The 16,966-nt window shown below is 37.1% G+C and overlaps 1 protein-coding gene and 1 non-coding gene across 4 annotated transcripts in view; one reads left to right on the top strand and one right to left on the bottom strand.

Moving 5' to 3' along the window:
• Positions 1-16,966, bottom strand: part of SEMA3D (semaphorin 3D) — a 222,540-nt gene that overhangs the window by 95,049 nt on the left and 110,525 nt on the right. The window lies entirely within an intron of this gene.
• Positions 4,718-4,822, top strand: LOC122674969. The gene has a single exon (XR_006335130.1). It is a non-coding gene; the product is annotated as a U6 spliceosomal RNA (small nuclear RNA).

Here is a 16,966-nt window from a genome sequence, read left to right as displayed (position 1 = left end):
GACTCTCAGGAGTCTTCTCCAGCACTACAATTCAAAGGCATCAATCTTTGCCTTCTTTATGGTTCAGCTCTCACAACTGTACATGACCACTGGGAAGACCATAGCCTTGATTATTCGGATCTTTGTTGACAGAGTAATGGCTCTGCTTTTCAATACACTGTCTAGGTTTGTCATAGCTTTCCTGCCCAGAAGCAATTGTTTTCTGATTTCATGGCTGCAGTCACCATCTGCAGTTATTTTAGAGCCCAAGAGGAGAAAATCTGTCACTACTTCTACTTTTCCCCCTTCTATTTGCCATCAAGCAGTGGTGCCAGAAGCCATGATCTTAGTTTTTTTAATATTTAGTTTTAAGCCGGTTTTTTTTCACTCTCCTACTTCACCCTCATCAAGAGGCTCTTTAGTTCCTCTTCGTTTTCTGCCATTAGAGTGGTATCATCTGCATATCTGAGGTTTTGAACAACAGTCAGCAATAAAATATGAACGGACTACAGCAATGAAAACAGTATGGATGGACCTCAGTAATTCATTATTAGTGAAAAAAGTATATTCCTCAAAATGACCAACAGCACAGTCTCCTTAGAATAATGTTAAAAACAACCAAAATAAAAGGCACTTTTTAGGTATGTATGTACGTACAATAAATACATAAAAAGAAAAGCAAAAGAGTGATGAATACAGGATTCAGAAAGATGGTTATCCAAGATTAGTAAAAAGAAAAAGATTAAATTAACAGTAAAAAAAAAAAAAGGTTATTAACAGATTTTAGCTTTTGTTCTGGATAGTGTGTTTTCAGATGTTTATTTCTTAGCTGTTTTTAATTATGTAAATTAGTAAATGAATCAAAATGGGCCATGCATAATCCAGATGACAGGCAACAGTCTGTCATCAACCTGAAATCAAGAAGTCCTAAATCAACTAAATTATGAATAGCAAAAATGAAGCACTGTAGCTATCAGGAAGTTTGAGAATTCCTTCGAGTTGTTTTATCTTATTGTTTATTTTTACTTTTAGTCACTGGAAGCAACAACACTGAACTGACTGTACTTCTTGCCCCTTTAAAAATAACACCTTGAATTTATGGAATCTTTGCTTCATACATGAATTTACGAGCTCAAGATATCATCTTTTATCTTCCTGTTTATTTATTATTATTTTTATTGTGATAAAATATGCATAACATCAAAGGTATCACCTTAGTTATTTTAAGCATATAGCTCAGTATTGTTACATATATTCACTTTGTGTAATCTCAAGAATTCTTTCATCTTGCAATACTGCAAAGCTATATTTGCTGATTCTTTTGTGTAACAGTGATTTTACAAAGGATAACTTTGTATCATTGGAATAAAAATAAATGGTACAGGGAATGCATATCCACAATGTGTCAACTTGTTTAATCACTAGCTCATTTTGTTTGGTCTCTAATCTAGATTAATATTTCTTTGAATCCTTTCAGTATGTCAGATCTTGCTCTTTTCTGTTTTATATGATGGTCAGATTTAATCATATTTCAGAGAAAAATTTAGAATAAATATTGTAGATTTGTTCAGACCTGAATAGCTTACTGGTGTTAGTACTATACCAAAAAAAAAAAAGAAATACAAAGGAAATACAGAACTTTTTTCATATTAAGTGTGACTTAAAAAAAAAAAGAAAAAGAACATCAATGGGTTCTTTCTTTTACCTTAAACCAATGTACTGGGTGCTTGAGTTGAAGTAAATTATGAGATAAATGTTGTTTCTAAAATTGATTTTTAATATATTTATAGGAGCTTCAAAAAGGGGTTATCTAAAGATTGACAAAATGTGAAAGCAATTTATTTTTTTTATCATTTTTGAAGTCTAAATCAAAGTTCCAAGGTTGGCACAGATTACTTACTGCTCATTACTTATTTGTTCATTAGACACATAACTATGAAAGGGCTTCTGTATACCTGGTAAGGTGTGGACTGAGGTCTACGATGTGAGTCGGGGGACAGCCCTGCAAACAGGGCAATGGCATTTCCAGCAGAGATATAAACCAGAGAAGGGAGCACAGGCGATGGAGTCAGGATGCTCAGGGAGCCCCAGAAGCACTGTGTGGGAAAAAAGTCCCTACCAGCCCTGACTTCTGAGCCATTGTTTTAAATTATTTGATCTTATAGTTTCAACTCTAATATAATAGTTTAGTTTAGTTTAATAGTTTCAACTCTAATTGTGTCTTAAAGACTTGACAGTAAAATAGTAATTGAATATTCTTTTTTCTCTTTGTAAAGGGGCACACATTTTAAAAGATGTTTAAATGGTTTTGTTGTACATTTTTAGTTATTAACTTTAAGTAATACAATTTTAAACTGAATTAAAATGTCACCCTAGTAAATGAAGCAATTAATACTAAAATGACAAGCTTCCAAGAACTGAGTTTCTGATTAGTGGGTAAATGCTATACAAAGATATTCAAGCACTGAAAATTTGTTGGACTTCAAAAACCAATATTAATAAATCTTCTACTAATGTCTGTTTACAAAGCAGAATTTTTCCCCAAAATGTTATCTCACTTTTAATAATTCACTTTCAATCCCATAAAGTCTAAAACTTGTTAAAAACAGAAATTATCCCTAGGTCATTATTGTTATTCCAAAAGAATTCTAAGATAGTACCATAAAGACAGTTTTACTTCTTAAGGAAACATTCAAGTCGTAAAAATAAAGTTGTTGAGATTATATTGGCTTATTTTGACATACTGCTGTCAAGAATTTAGGAATCACAAATAGAATTATCTTAAGAATAACAATCTAGGAGATATCTGATTATCTTCCAGACTCTAAACATTTACTTAAAAGGAAAAAAAGATCACTGAAGTTGTGCCAATATTTAAAAGCAATCATTTTAATTATCATTTATGGTGAAATTTTCTTTTACTTGCTACCTAGTCATTAGAATAAGGTTTTTTTTATTTGTTTGTTTGTTTTTTAAATACTCCCTTTGATCCCTTGTTGATAAACAATGTGCTGTGCTGGGCTCAGTCGCTCAGTCACATCCAACTCTTTGCAACCCCATGGACTGTATGTAGCCCGCCAGGCTCCTCTGTCCATGGGGCTTCTCCAGGCAAGAACACTGGAGTGGGTTGCCATGCCCTCCTTCAGGATAAAGCAGCAAAATTTCATGCAATTCAATATAAAAATAAAGCCAAAGAAACAAAATTTCCATACGTACTTACATAGAGTTGGCAGAAATATGTTCAAATAACGTATTTGTTTTTCAATTATCTTTTGAAGTAATGTATATAATGTGACAAATTTAATATGTTTGTGTGTGTATGTGTGTGTGTAGACAGATACAGAGGGGACAAAACTGTAAGAAAAAAAAGAGCTACAGACAGAAAGACTCACAGACACATAGAGGGAGAGACAGAGATTTTAATTCTGATTGGAGATAGAGTATTTCACAAATAGTTTCAAGTATCAGTATGGTTTACACAAAAGCCCAGGAAGTACCTGAGTTCTTGAGATTATTTCAGTAGCCCAGGTAGTATACTTTGAGACTGCCTCATGCTCAGACAAAAATCACACCTCATACTTGAAGATACACAGTCCACAATACCTACAAAAGGCTCTCTTGATCATTAGGTAATGGGAAGGTTTTAAGGCAGTGATTATTAGTACTCTCACCGCCTTCACTGAATCTATCAGCAGTGAAATGACACACACATTCTCGTGCACTTTGGTGCTTCGCACATGCAGCAGTCATACCATATTAAGGGCGGCACGTGCAAGGCAAACAAAACACATACCCTTCTTTCTACAAGTTGATGCAGTTGTCATTACTCCTTTAGAAAATTACCCATAGACAGTGCTCTTTCACTTATCAAGAGGCATACCAGAAGCTGTTACTTGCATAACTGCCTTATTTCAGTTGTCCTGAAATATTCCCGCAGAACACTAGTTCTTAACTAACATTGTATGATGTACCAGGCACAGATCTTAAGGCTCTCATTTCGGTGGGAGTACTCTTCCAGACCTTGGAGCCTAGACATGAAAGACCTCAAATATGTACAAAGCTGATCTTTCCATTCATGTGCAGGGCAGACATCAGAAATCAAACAGATTTTTTCTGTGGATCCAGATGAGACCAAGAATTTTTCTCAACATAATTACCTAGGGTGAAGCTACTAATTAAACCACTACAAAATAATTAGGGGTTGCAAATTGGTTTTAATTTGAGTGCTAATCTTAGAGATCAAGTCGATAACAGAAAACTACATGGGAAAGAAGAGAAGTAAATAACTGTATAAAATGTCTCCACTTGAAAATGATAATTTATGAGTTAATGTTTTAAAACAAGTATGTCTGATAAGTCAGTTTCCATATTCAACAATTTACTGACTTACCATGTTAGTATGCTTGTCTTCAAAGTATTTCATAATTGAAATTGATCACTTCCAAAAGATTCATCTCTGTCTGTTACATTTGAAAGGATTGGATGCTAACTTCTAAATAGATATATGTAGTGCTCACTTTGTCAGCACCAAATGTCAACCTATTCCAGTATTCTTGCCTGGAAAATCCTATGAACAGAGGAGCCTTGATCCATGGGGTTGCAGAGTTGGACATGACTGAACAATTTAGCACAGAGGCTATGCAGTGACTTAAGAATTTTTACTAAGGAAGGAAAATAATCGAGTTGCTAGGAGATGGGGAATAGATGAATACATGGATATGTATGGCTGAGCCTGTTGTTGTTCACCTGACACTGAAATACTAAAGTTGAAAGGATATAGAAAAGATTAGTAGGCTCCCTGCACAAGGATGCCATGTAACTTTGTGAAGAGCTACATATTTCTTTAAAAAACGAGTACAAACAGGTATGTATCTGTTTCTTTCAGATTTACAGAATGTAGATTACTAGTCTGAAGAGAGAAAATACAACCTATGAACTATTAGTCTTATGTTGATTTTATTTGCTTTGTTGTTCAGTCACAGAGTTGTGTCCAACTCTGCAATTCCACGGACTGCAGCACGCCAGGCTTCCCTCTCTTCCTGTCCTTCACTATCTCCCACAGTTTGTTTAAACTCATGTCCATTGAGACAGTGATGCCATCTATCTATCTTATCCCCTGTTGCCCCCTTCTCCTCCTGCCCTCAATCTTTCCCAGCATCAGTTCTTCCAATGAATATTTAGGGTTGATTTCCTTTAGGATTGACTGGTTTGATCTCCTTGCTGTTCAAGGGAATCTCGAGTCTTTTCCAACACCACAGGTCAAGAGCATCAATTCTTTGGCACTCAGCCTTCTTTATGGTCCAACTCTCACATCCATACACGACTACTGGAAAAACTATAGCTTTGAGTAGACGAACCTTTGTCAGTAAAGTGTTTTCTCTACTTCTTAATACACTGTCTAGGTTTGCCACAGCTTTTCTTCCAAGGAGCAAGTGTCTTTTAATTTTGTGGCTGCAGTCACTGTACACAGTGATTTTGGAGCTCAAGAAAATAAAATCTGCCACTGTTTCTACTTTTCCCCTATCTATTTGCCATGAAGTGATGGGACTGGATGCCATGATATTAGTTTTTGAATGTTCAGTTTTAGGCCAGCTTTTCCACTCTCTTCTTTCACTCTCATCAAGAGGCTCTTTAACTACTCTTTGCTTTCTGCCATTAGAAGGGTATCATCTGCATATCTGAGGTTGTTGATATTTCTCCCTGCAATCTTGATTCCAGTTTGTGATTCATCCAGCCTTGCATTTAGCATGTTGCACTCTGCATACAAGTTAAACAAGCAGGATGAGAATATACATCCTTGATAAACTCCTTTCCCAATTTTGAACCAATCCGTGTTCCATGTCTGGTTCTAACTGTTGCTTCTTGTCCTGTATACAGGTTTCTCAGGCAGGTAATGTGGTCTGGTAAAGTGGTCTGGTATTCCCATCTATGTAAGAATTTTCCACAGTTTGTTGTGATCCACAGTCAAAGGCTTTAGTGTAGTCAATGAAGCAGAAGTAGATGTTTTTCTGGAATTCCCTTGCTTTTTATATGATCCAACAGATGTTGGCAATTTGATCTCTGTTTCTTCTACCCTTTCTAAATCCACCTTGTACATCTGGAAGTTCATGGTTCATGTACTGCTGAAGCCTAGCTTGGAGGATTTTGAGCATTACCTTGCTAGCATGTGAGATGAGCACACTTGTACACAATCATAAGCAAACTACATTTGCTTATCTCTTTCTAAAACCCAAAATGATTTGCTTTTTTTTTGAAGCCTATTTACTTCACTTTGAATATGAATAGGCAAGAGGAGCTCACAGTAAAATGCTGCAATGTCTCTAACAATTACAGTTTCATTTATAAGCTATATAATTTATTAAGAGTTATCACTTAGTAAGGTGAAATGTCAGGCACTTTATTTTTAATTATTTAATCCTAGGCAAGTTACAGAAACATTCAAATAATGATAAGCCCTTATAACAACATCCTAAGGAAATGCTAATTATATCTGCTGTTTGTTCCATCTTTGGAGAAGCAATTTAATTGACTCAAGTTAGCAAGTGTTAAGGTCAGTCAAATACCCTTTGGCCTAATTCAGAGATGTCAAAACAACTGAATGGAATACCAAGAGGAAGTTACAACTTGTTCATAAAATCTAATTAAAGACAAAATTTCAGTCTTAAAAATTCAAGTGGCCATCTCTGTTAAAGAACAGGAGTCAAGTTTTTGAATGGTTGTAAAAAAGTTGGGAAAATGCCATTCTAAATGCTGTGTGACACAAGGATATGAACAATCGAGGGAGCAGCGACTGCTCAAGTCTGGGTTCCCAGGACGTAAGAGAGGTAGGCGACCTAAGCCGAGAGAACAAAGTACTGGAAATAAAGACAGGAGGGCCAGCGGTGAAGCTTGTAGAACTCAAACTGGCTAGGATAGAAACTGTAACAGAAGGGGGAGTTTAAATTCTTAAGTTTGGGGTCTAATCTGGGCACACAGCTTTCCTCATGAAGTCAGTCTTGGGTAAGAACTGTCTTTCCCTTTCCTGTTTTAGGACTCAGCTCAAAGCCTCTCTTACCAACACATTTAGTTTTCTTCTACTGCCTACTTCTGAATTCCAATACACTCATGTTTATCCCACCCATCTGCCCCTTTCTTTCTGCAAGCAGATTAAGCTTGGGACCTTTGCCTGGCATAAAGAGCAATTAACTGCAGTGGACTCGCAAGACAGGGGTTCAAGTCTCTACTGTACCACTTGTTAGCAGCTAATGCTGTGCTTTCAACTGTTTTCTTAGCATTATCTGCAGAATTAGCTTTTGTATTATACAAATTAAAAGGAAATTTAAGAAATCCACAGATAGGCTGGTAATTTTGAATTTGTGGTGCAATTACAACTGTGGATAGATTCCAAAATTTTGTAAGGAATACAAGTCACAGACTCCATTATCTTCTTCAACAAGTATATGACTCATTAAAGTTAAGTAACCACTGATACTGAGTGACCAGGGACATCACTTTTCCTTTCTACCCTCTTTAGCACCTGGCACAGCTTCGCATATAGAATAAGGACTTGAAAATTACTGAAACGTGATCTACACAGTTTCCTGTAAAGTGGAGACAGAGAAAGAGCTCTTGTCAGAGTTCTGGCAGAGGTCTGAGCAGTCTGACAACATCCTGACAGTCCATTACAGTGACCAGATGGGACCTGCGCATCAGCACCCGGGCGGGGGAGCCAGCCCATCCATGAACGAGGCAATTGTTCCACCTCTGATGACCAGACAGCATGTGTTCTGCAGGCAACAGGGGCAGATTAATCACCATGAAACTAAGCAGGGGGCCTTATACCAAAACTTAATTTATTGGGATGTCCACATGGTTTCCAAGGGTTTATATTTTCTTTATTTCAAGTATTAACTAAGAAAAGAGTGGCAATTTTCTTTCATCAATAACTTGATTTTAAATGAGAAGTTATTTATTCTGAGTCTTTCCCCCTACATAATAGACTTCCAGGGTCACACATTAGATGAGAATGTCTTATTCAGCCATGAAATGAGTTAATGAAAGAGAGTCAGAAGGTCACTCTGATTTATAAAAGCATTTCTGCTTATACTCAATATAAAGCAAGCAAGTACAGGATTCCCATGTATGAGAAACCCTCTTGTTTTAGGCTTCCCTAAGGAAAGGGAAATAAATTCCTTTCATGCTATACAAAAAAAGGGTGTTTAAATATTCCACTGAAAATTGCTGTAGTAAAAAATTATAAACTAATTATTACTTTTCTAATCAAAGTGCTTAAAAACAGGAGCATAATTTGATAAATTTCAAGTAATCTAACTAATTTTCATAATTACATAACTCGTTTTCATGTTACATAAGGAAAAAATAATACAAAATTACATTATGGTTGTTAGGAAGAAGAAAAAACTGTCACATTTATAAACATGGAATGACTATGAACAATAAACTAAAAAAGAAAGTCAAGCTTCTTAGAGTGTCTGAGTTCTAGCTTTTAAGGGTTTTATCTTTATCCAATGTTTCCTTTTAAATAGTTTTGATTATTTTTTGGTTAAATAACTGAAAGAATCTAAAGTTCATAACTGTGGGGATCTAACTTTAGCAAGGTGAAATGAAACTGTCTCAAGTTATTCCATAAAAATATGAAGTCCTCTTAGGTAGGCTATAAAATTTATATTGCTTTGATATATTGCTTTCTCATTTTAAAACCCATAGGAAAAATTCCTTCTGTTCTGCCAGAAATTTATTTAGTGCTTTTTACATTAAAAACAAACATCAACTACCTTGATCATAAAAAAATTTTCAGTATTAAACAGCTTCTGCCTTCAACTCTGTAAATTTAGCTAATAGGTTTCTGTTGGGGCCTGGTTAACAATCTTCACTTTTGATTAGATAACATAGCAATTCTTCGAACATTTTATGTACAGCATTTAATTTTGACACATGTCAGTTTCAAGATAAAATCTTTTTAATTAATTAAATAACAAGGGAAAAAGATAAGTACTGTCTCAAAGTGAAATTAAACTATTTGAAGATTAATGTTTAGATTATTTAAAAATGAATCATTGCATGTCCTACACTCTCATTTATTAGCTTCTCGGTTATGGCTTAGCTTTGCTAGAACCCAACAGAAATACTATTGAAAAACGGGAAACAAGATGTAAAACAGCAAATGTTTTGAATAAGGCTATTACTAGCCAAAGCGTAAATTCTAATAAGGATACTGACATTCTCCATTGTTCCTATAATTCTAGAGTGTATACATCAGGAATGATATACAATGAGCTTGCCTGTTTCATTTGGAGGTAAAGCAACATTCTTTTGAAAGCTCATTTTATGACTTAGTAGAGCAAGATGTTAAAAAAGAAATTTTAGCTGATAAAAAATTGAAAATGATATGTTAGCTCAGGATGCAAAAATCTTCAAAGTAGGTGGCCAAGAATCATATAGAACATCTATGTTCAAGCTATAAAATAGTTGGATCCTAGAAATTAGAAAGCTTTTTCTTTTCCCTTGAGAAGGATATTTTCTCCAAGATAGTTGTATCATGTGTCTTACAAGCCCCAGGGTGAGGAGTAGATGCCAGGGAATCAGCTTTGATGGCACGTCAAGATGCACTAGGGGCTTCCCAGGTGGCACTAGTGGTACAGAATCCACCAGTCAATGCAGGAGACGTAAGAGACACAGGTTCAATCCTTGGGTCTGGAAGACCCCGTGGAGGAGGAAACAGCAAACCACTCCAGTATCCCTACCTGAAGAATCCCATGGACAGAAGAGACTGGCAGGTCACAAGAGTCGAACACGACTGAAGATGCACTAGCTGTTAAACACGCTCCTGTGGGACATTGTGGATGAATGCGTAAAGAATGAGAGAGAGGCTGCAGCAAAAACAGAGGCCAGGCTCAGGGGCCGTACTGATTATCAACCTGAAATTCCAGAGTGTGTCCAGGAGAATACACATGACAGTTTCCTAGGGGACAGGTGGGAGCCATGCTCATGCAAAAATAGGAGGGCATGAGGTCCCCTTGGATCCTATCCAAGACTATAGATTGAAAAGACTAGAAGTTAACACTTGATGAACCTGCAACCCACTTCAGGAAAAAGAATCAGGACATACTGGTTAGAGCAGAAACACAGTCACGTGTATCCAGAGAACTGCAAGAGAAGAAACTCCAGAAAGAGGACTTTCCAGCCACTCACAATGGTGCTTCTGAAAGAAAAGTCACCCTTTAACGTCTGACAAGGCCAGACAGATGAGAACCAGGCTCTCTCTGGTGATGGCAAAAGGTACTTCCCTGAACCCTTTCCTCTCCCCTCCTCCTGATATGACACTAGAGGGTCAGACATTGAGTGTAACAGCTCACAAAAGAGGAGGGGCGCTAAGTAGAGTCAGGAGTGAAGAAGCCTCTAAATTTCTCCCTACTTGAGAGCCTGCCTTGCCTCCTATGGCATGCCCAAACCGGGAGAATTTTAAATGAGGTTGAATGCTCTGTTATATGAGAATGGACCTTTCAGCTGCTGGATAACAACTGTGTACTACCCAGGAGTGACCGGGAAAGTGACGGGGTCTGCTGAAGTCAGACAGGTCCAGGGAGAAAACCAAGGCCCACAGAGTAGATTGAAATGGACTGTGGGAGGTAAAATAAAGTTGTTTATTATTACACTCCAAGAGTTGACATAATGGTTGCTGTTAGATTAGCAGGTGAAATAAATAATAACTGTAGTTTCAGAGTAAGCTTCTTTCTCATTGGTCTATTCATTGGCCTCTATAGCCTACTTGAAAAAAAAAAAAGAGAAAGCAAAAGAAAACCAAGAAAAAAATGCTTCATTAATAGATACAAAGGCAGTACTTAGTTTAATAAATCATTCCCTTTGTGACCTTTTTGCTACATCCTGGTTTAGGATGGTTTAGGATACTCTACCCAAGCATGGTTTGAACTTCTTCCAAAATGAGTTACATTTTCAGATAGAAGGATCCCAACAATTCATTAAGTCAAGAAGCCAACTAAATAACATAACCAAACAGAGTATTGGATTTTTTTTTTTTTTTTTACTGTCAACTATGATTCCATTAAAAAGAAAGAGTGAGAAGAGAGAGTGAGAGATTTTTAGCTTGTATATATTACTGCTAAAGTTTACATAGAGAGAGCTCTGGATTTTACATGAATTATTGCTAGGACTACTTAAGGCTGGCTGAGGTGGAGAATGTTCATTTGTAGTCAAAGTGACAGATGCTGTGTAGTTTGGGATAATTTGCTTAGAAGCCACAGGTCCTTAAACCATATAGTACAACTGTCAAACACTTTCATTATTATGATGTCTACACTGAACAAGTTTCTCACACATCACTTATAAATGAGTGATAAATGGATATAAACGTCTGTCTGCCGTTGACCACCTTTTTCAAGGACTATATTAAAATTCCTCTGACTCTAGAGATGGGATAGGTTAAGGGTTCAGTTCAGTCAGTTCAGTCGCTCGGTTGTGTCCGACTCTTTGCGACCCCATGAATCGCAGCACGCCAGGCCTCCCTGTCCAATACAAACTCCCAGAGTCTACTCAAACTCATGCCCATCAAGTTGGTGATGCCATCCAGCCATCTCATCCCCTGTCGTCCCCTTCTCCTCCTGCCCTCAATCCCTCCAAGCATCAGGATCTTTTCCAATGAGTCAACTCTTCACATGAGGTGGCCAAAGTATTGGAGTTTCAGCTTCAGCATCAGTCCTTCCAGTGAACACCCAGGACTGATCTCCTTCAGGATGGACTGGTTGGGTCTCCTTGCAGTCCAACGGACTCTCAAGAGTCTTCTCCAACACCACTGTTCAAAAGCATCAATTTTTCAGCATTAGGGCATGGAAATCTAGTTTAACTGAGGCCACAGGTGGCGCTAGTGGTAAAGAACCCAGCTGCCAATGCATATGTTAAGAGAGGAAGGTTTGATTCCTGGGTTGGGAAGACCCCCAGAAAGAGGGCATGGCAACCCACTCCAATATTCTTGCCTAGAGAACCCCATGGACAGAGGAGTCTGGTGGGCTACAGTCCATGGGATCAGAGTTTGGCATGACTGAAGTAACTTAGCATGGACACATGAGAAATGTACATGTGGAGGGAAGAGATGATTTTTTTCTACCCCATTTCTCAAACACGTTTTTCCCATCCTATGGCTGTAGTCCATAAGGTCGCAAAGAGTCGGACACAACAGAAGCAACTTAGCATGCATTCACACCACGTTCTTAGCACCAATAATAGACACTCAAATTTTTCTATGAAAAAGATTTTAAAAAACTGACTTAGGTAGAAGGCCAAAAGAAAAAATTATTCAAAGTTCAGTTAAAAAAAAATTATTCCAAGTTTTACTTCTACAAATACATATAATAGGTTTCAACCCCAAATCATTCAAGGCAAATTAGTTTAGATATAATTCTGTTAGGTAATATTCCCAAGGATTCTTAGGTTAAGTCTACTTACTTGATTTGTTAAAAAATATGTTATCTGTACATTAAATATTTAGTGTATAATGTGAAAATCTAGTACTACACAATAATGACATAGTCTTTAATTCTCTGAGTTAAATTGTAATGTAGTCCTTACTGACTGTATCACCTGAACAACAACTAACAATATTGAAGGGAAAAAACTTACAGGATATCAGCAGATTTGAAAAAAACCTGCAGCAGATTAGATTTTAAAAGCTTAGATTAAATAATCATAGAGAAGTTTTATAGAGGCAAATGAACTCTTACATAAGCAAGAGAAGTATTTGTAAAGGTTAGCAGGTTTTTCATTTTTTACCATACAGTGTGGAGAAAAATAAATTATTTCAAGGATTTTTACTTGCAGTGAATATTTTCCAAGCTATCTCCTGAAAGAAAAATAAATCCTTCCAGATAATTTCCTTGTAGAACTAGCTAATCTTTATAACTTCCTCCAAAGAGAAAATACACAGTCTTTTTTGATTATCTGAGAAAACTTTCATGTTTGCCTCAGGAAATCTGTTAATAGTAAGAAAAAGTTCCCTAAGAAAATCATTTTTTTCAGAAAACTTGCTTCCTCCTCCATGTCTGTAAAGTGACTGATTTGTGAACACTTCTTCCATCTAAAGCAGCTGACTGATGTAAGCAAATCATAGTTTCCCCAACCCTCTTTCAAGTATAAGATTTAGAATTGACATGCTTAGGCCAAGGAGATGCAAGGCAGAATTCTTTAAAAGATTTTCTTGCTCCTAAGAATGAGACATAGTAAGTAACGGTTTTTCATTCCTCTGTATTCCCTTGTCTGGATGTGGCCCATGAAACTGCTACAGCCACCTTTTTACAAACCTAAGGATAATGCCAACACCAGTGACGGCAGACAGAAGACACAGAAAGAACCGGATCATTCATATCATTGCTAAGTAGGTGATATTACCTTTTATATAGCCACTCAAACTCTAGACACTCTTATTCTATAATTTAATAAGTCATCTTCTTTTTTTTTTAACCAGCCCAGTTAAGGTGTCTTTTAAGCTGAAAGCACACTAATTGATTAAAGAGTAATATACTGGTCTCACACTGAAAAGAAGATAACAAAATTACCAACTCAAAAAAAAAAAAAAAAAAAGAGGAAACATTATTTAGTGTTCTTTATGAGTAAGACACTGTACAACGTTTAAAGGAGAATCAGAAGTACATGTAAAATAGTTCCCCCACTTAAGGAGTGTATTACTAAAAGGGGGATATATTTACACAAATGGATGATAATAACTTTATCAGATAGAACATTTGACACTGTGTGGATCACAACAAAACTTTGGAGAATTCTTAAGGAGATAGGAATATCAGATCACCCTACCTGCCTCTTGCAAAACCTTTATGCAGGTAAAAAACCATCAGTTAGACCTGGACATGGAAAAACAGATTGGTTCAAAATTGGGAAAGGAGTACATCAAGGCTGTACATTGTCACCCTGCCTATCTAACTTATATGCAGAGTACATCATGGGACATGCCAGGTTGGATGAAACATAAGCTGGTATCAAGATTGCTGGGAGAAACATCAATAACCTCAGATATGCAGATAACACCATCCTTATGGCAGAAAGCGAAGAGGAACAAAAGAGTCTCTTAATGAAGATGAAAGAGGAAAGTGAAAAAGCTGGCTTCAAAAAGTTTTTCAAATGAAAAACTAAGATCATGGTATCCGGTCTCATCACTTCATGGCAAATAGATGGAGAAACAATGGAAACAGTGACAGACTTCATTTTCTTGGACTGCAAAATCACTACAGATGGTGACTACAATCATGAAATTAAAAGATGCTTGCTCCTTGGAAGAAAAGCTATGACAAACCTAGACAGTATATTAAAAGCAGAGACATCACTTTGCTGACAAACCTCTGTATAGTCAAAGCTCTGGTTTTTCCAGTAGTCATGTATGGATGGGAGAGCTGGAACATAAAGAAGGCTAAGCACCAAAGAAGGGATGCTTTTTGAACTGTGGTGTTGGAGAAGACTCTTGAGAGTTGCTTGGACTGCAAGGAGATCAAACCAGTCAATCCTTAAGGAAATCAGTCCTGAAACATCATTGGAAGGACTGATGCTGAAGCTGAAGCTCTAATACTTTGGCCACCTAATGTGAAGAGCCAACTCATTAGAAAAGACCCTGATGCTGGGAAAGTTTGAAGGCAGGAGGAAAAGAGGATGACAGAGGATGAGATGGTTGGATGGCATCACCAACTCAACAGACATGAGTTTGAGCAAGTGCCAGGAGATGGTGAACGACAGGGAAGCCTAGCATGCTGCAGTCCATGGGGCTGCAAAGAGTTGGACACTATTGGGCGGCTAAACAACAACAACAAGTATATAAAATGTTCTAGTAAACACAAAGATAGTTATGTCTCCTGAGGATGAGGAATCCTTGGAGAACAGGATGCGGTAAAAGAGTAAAATCAGATATATGCCTTCAAAAATGAAGAGTGAGATGAGCAAGAAAGTGAATGGCAATTTCAGGAAATTGTAGCAAAGTACAAAACTTGAATTATTTTGGAAGGAACCAACATGGCAGTTAGAGTAAAGAAAGAGAAAGAGGCAAACAAAGTAAAATGCTAGTGAGGGAACAAGGAAGACTGGGTAAAAAGGAGACTGGAAACAGGGTGGAAATGGACAGGAAGGACTTAGAGGTTCAACAGGATCCTGAAGTTTATGCAAGTTCCTGGAAATCGAGAACTGCCAGAAGTCTAAACAGAGAAAAAATATGATCAGATTTTTATTTTTCTAAGAGATAACACAAAAGGTCATGATGAATGGATGAGATGTGGAGAAAATGGATATTCTCTTTTACAAGATAAATGAAGCTGAAAAATGGTATTATCACTTATACTAGAGGAAAATATTGAAACGTTTGCTACCTTATCAGCATGGGCTGTCAGCTGAGGCTTTTGTTCAGACTGCATCAGAGCTCATTTCTCCCTTTGTCTAATGCTACTTCCTTAGTGATGCCCTCACATGTGTTGATCCCAAGAAACCCTCCCTTGTAAATACTCTATAAGCTATTCGTCATCTCACAGTCAGCCTCTGGGGGAACTCAACTTACAACAAACTAGTGGGAGTGATTAAATACAGATCCAGATCTCTGCCCTTGGAATGGGATCCCTTCTAAATGGATCTGATTGCTCCATTTTGATCTAGTGTTGGGGGAGTGAAGTTGCTCAGTCGTGTCTGACTCTTTGCGACCCCATGGACTGTAGACTACCATGCCCCTCTGTCCATGGGATTTTCCAGGCAAGAGTACTGGAGTGGCAAATCAATGCACATTATCTGTCTCAAACCTTCTGAGGGAAATTCACAGAAATTCACATTTCTGAACTAAATAGAGGACTAACAGACCAACTCTAAAGGCTTCCCGGGTGGCTCAATGGTAAAGAAGCCACCTGCCAATGAAGGAGATGTGGGTTCAATCCCTGGGTCGGGAAGATCCTCTAGAGAAGGAAATGGCAACCCATTCCAGTATTCTTTGCCTGGGCTTTCCCATGGTCAGAGGAGCCTGGTGAGCTACAGTCCATGGGGTTTCAAAGAGTCAGACACAACTTAGCAACTAAATAAGAACTGATCAATTCTAGAAAAAGCCTCCTTAAATTCTGGGATATCATGTCCCTGGTAATGCTTATACTTGCCTTTAAGTCTATTATGTCCCTGTAGAAATTAAAAAAAAAAAAAAGGGATCAGAGTCTTATCCCTCTTATCTAAATGTCAGAATTTGAAAACAATTCAGTCCACTTAATTTTGACTTTCTAGATAGAGGAAATGCCCTGAAAGGTCTAATTTTGACTTTTTCCTTCTATGGCCATTTTTTCAAAGGTTATTGATCATATATCTGTCCTGTTCATATACCTGCCTCATTTATTATATAAGACTCAAAAAATCTAGCCTGAACAGAGTTAAGATCATAAGAAGAATATTATTAAATATTTATGATGAAATGACTTTTTGCTATTACTTTTAGTGATTCCACTCTAAATGCTTGTGGCAAATATGAAATGACAATGGCTATTATTTCAGTAGGCACAGCCTTGTTTGTACAAAAACTTCAAATAAACAGATATCCTAAATTTTGATACTCCAATTAGGTACTTTCTACACAATTTCTTTTTAAATTTCTCAGAGGAAAAAATTCCCAACCAGTCACTCACAGCTCAATTATGTGTTGTAGACTGCTTTACTCTATAAAGAATACAAAGGAAATCCTTCAGCCCCACAGAGTCCCAGCATGTGTGGTTTCTTCCACAGAGGAGTCTGGATTTTTGCTGAGGGGCACTGAGCCAACGCAAACCACGTAGGTCTAAACACTGCTCAACTACTACATCTTGACACTTATTTGCTACTGTGAAGTAAGAACCTTTTAGAATTGACATGATTTATATAAATTTTGAAGGTGGATACCTATAAAAACATAAGTTCTTACCTTTGCATACCTAACCTCTTTATGAATTGTTCATTTTACAAAGATAAATGTCAGTTAAAC

This window comes from Cervus elaphus, chromosome 18 (genome assembly GCF_910594005.1).
Source record: "Cervus elaphus chromosome 18, mCerEla1.1, whole genome shotgun sequence".
In the NCBI taxonomy this organism is placed as follows: Eukaryota; Metazoa; Chordata; class Mammalia; order Artiodactyla; family Cervidae; genus Cervus; species Cervus elaphus.
The sequence above is the reverse complement of the archived record's forward strand: the minus strand, read 5'-3'. Positions and strand labels throughout refer to the sequence as shown.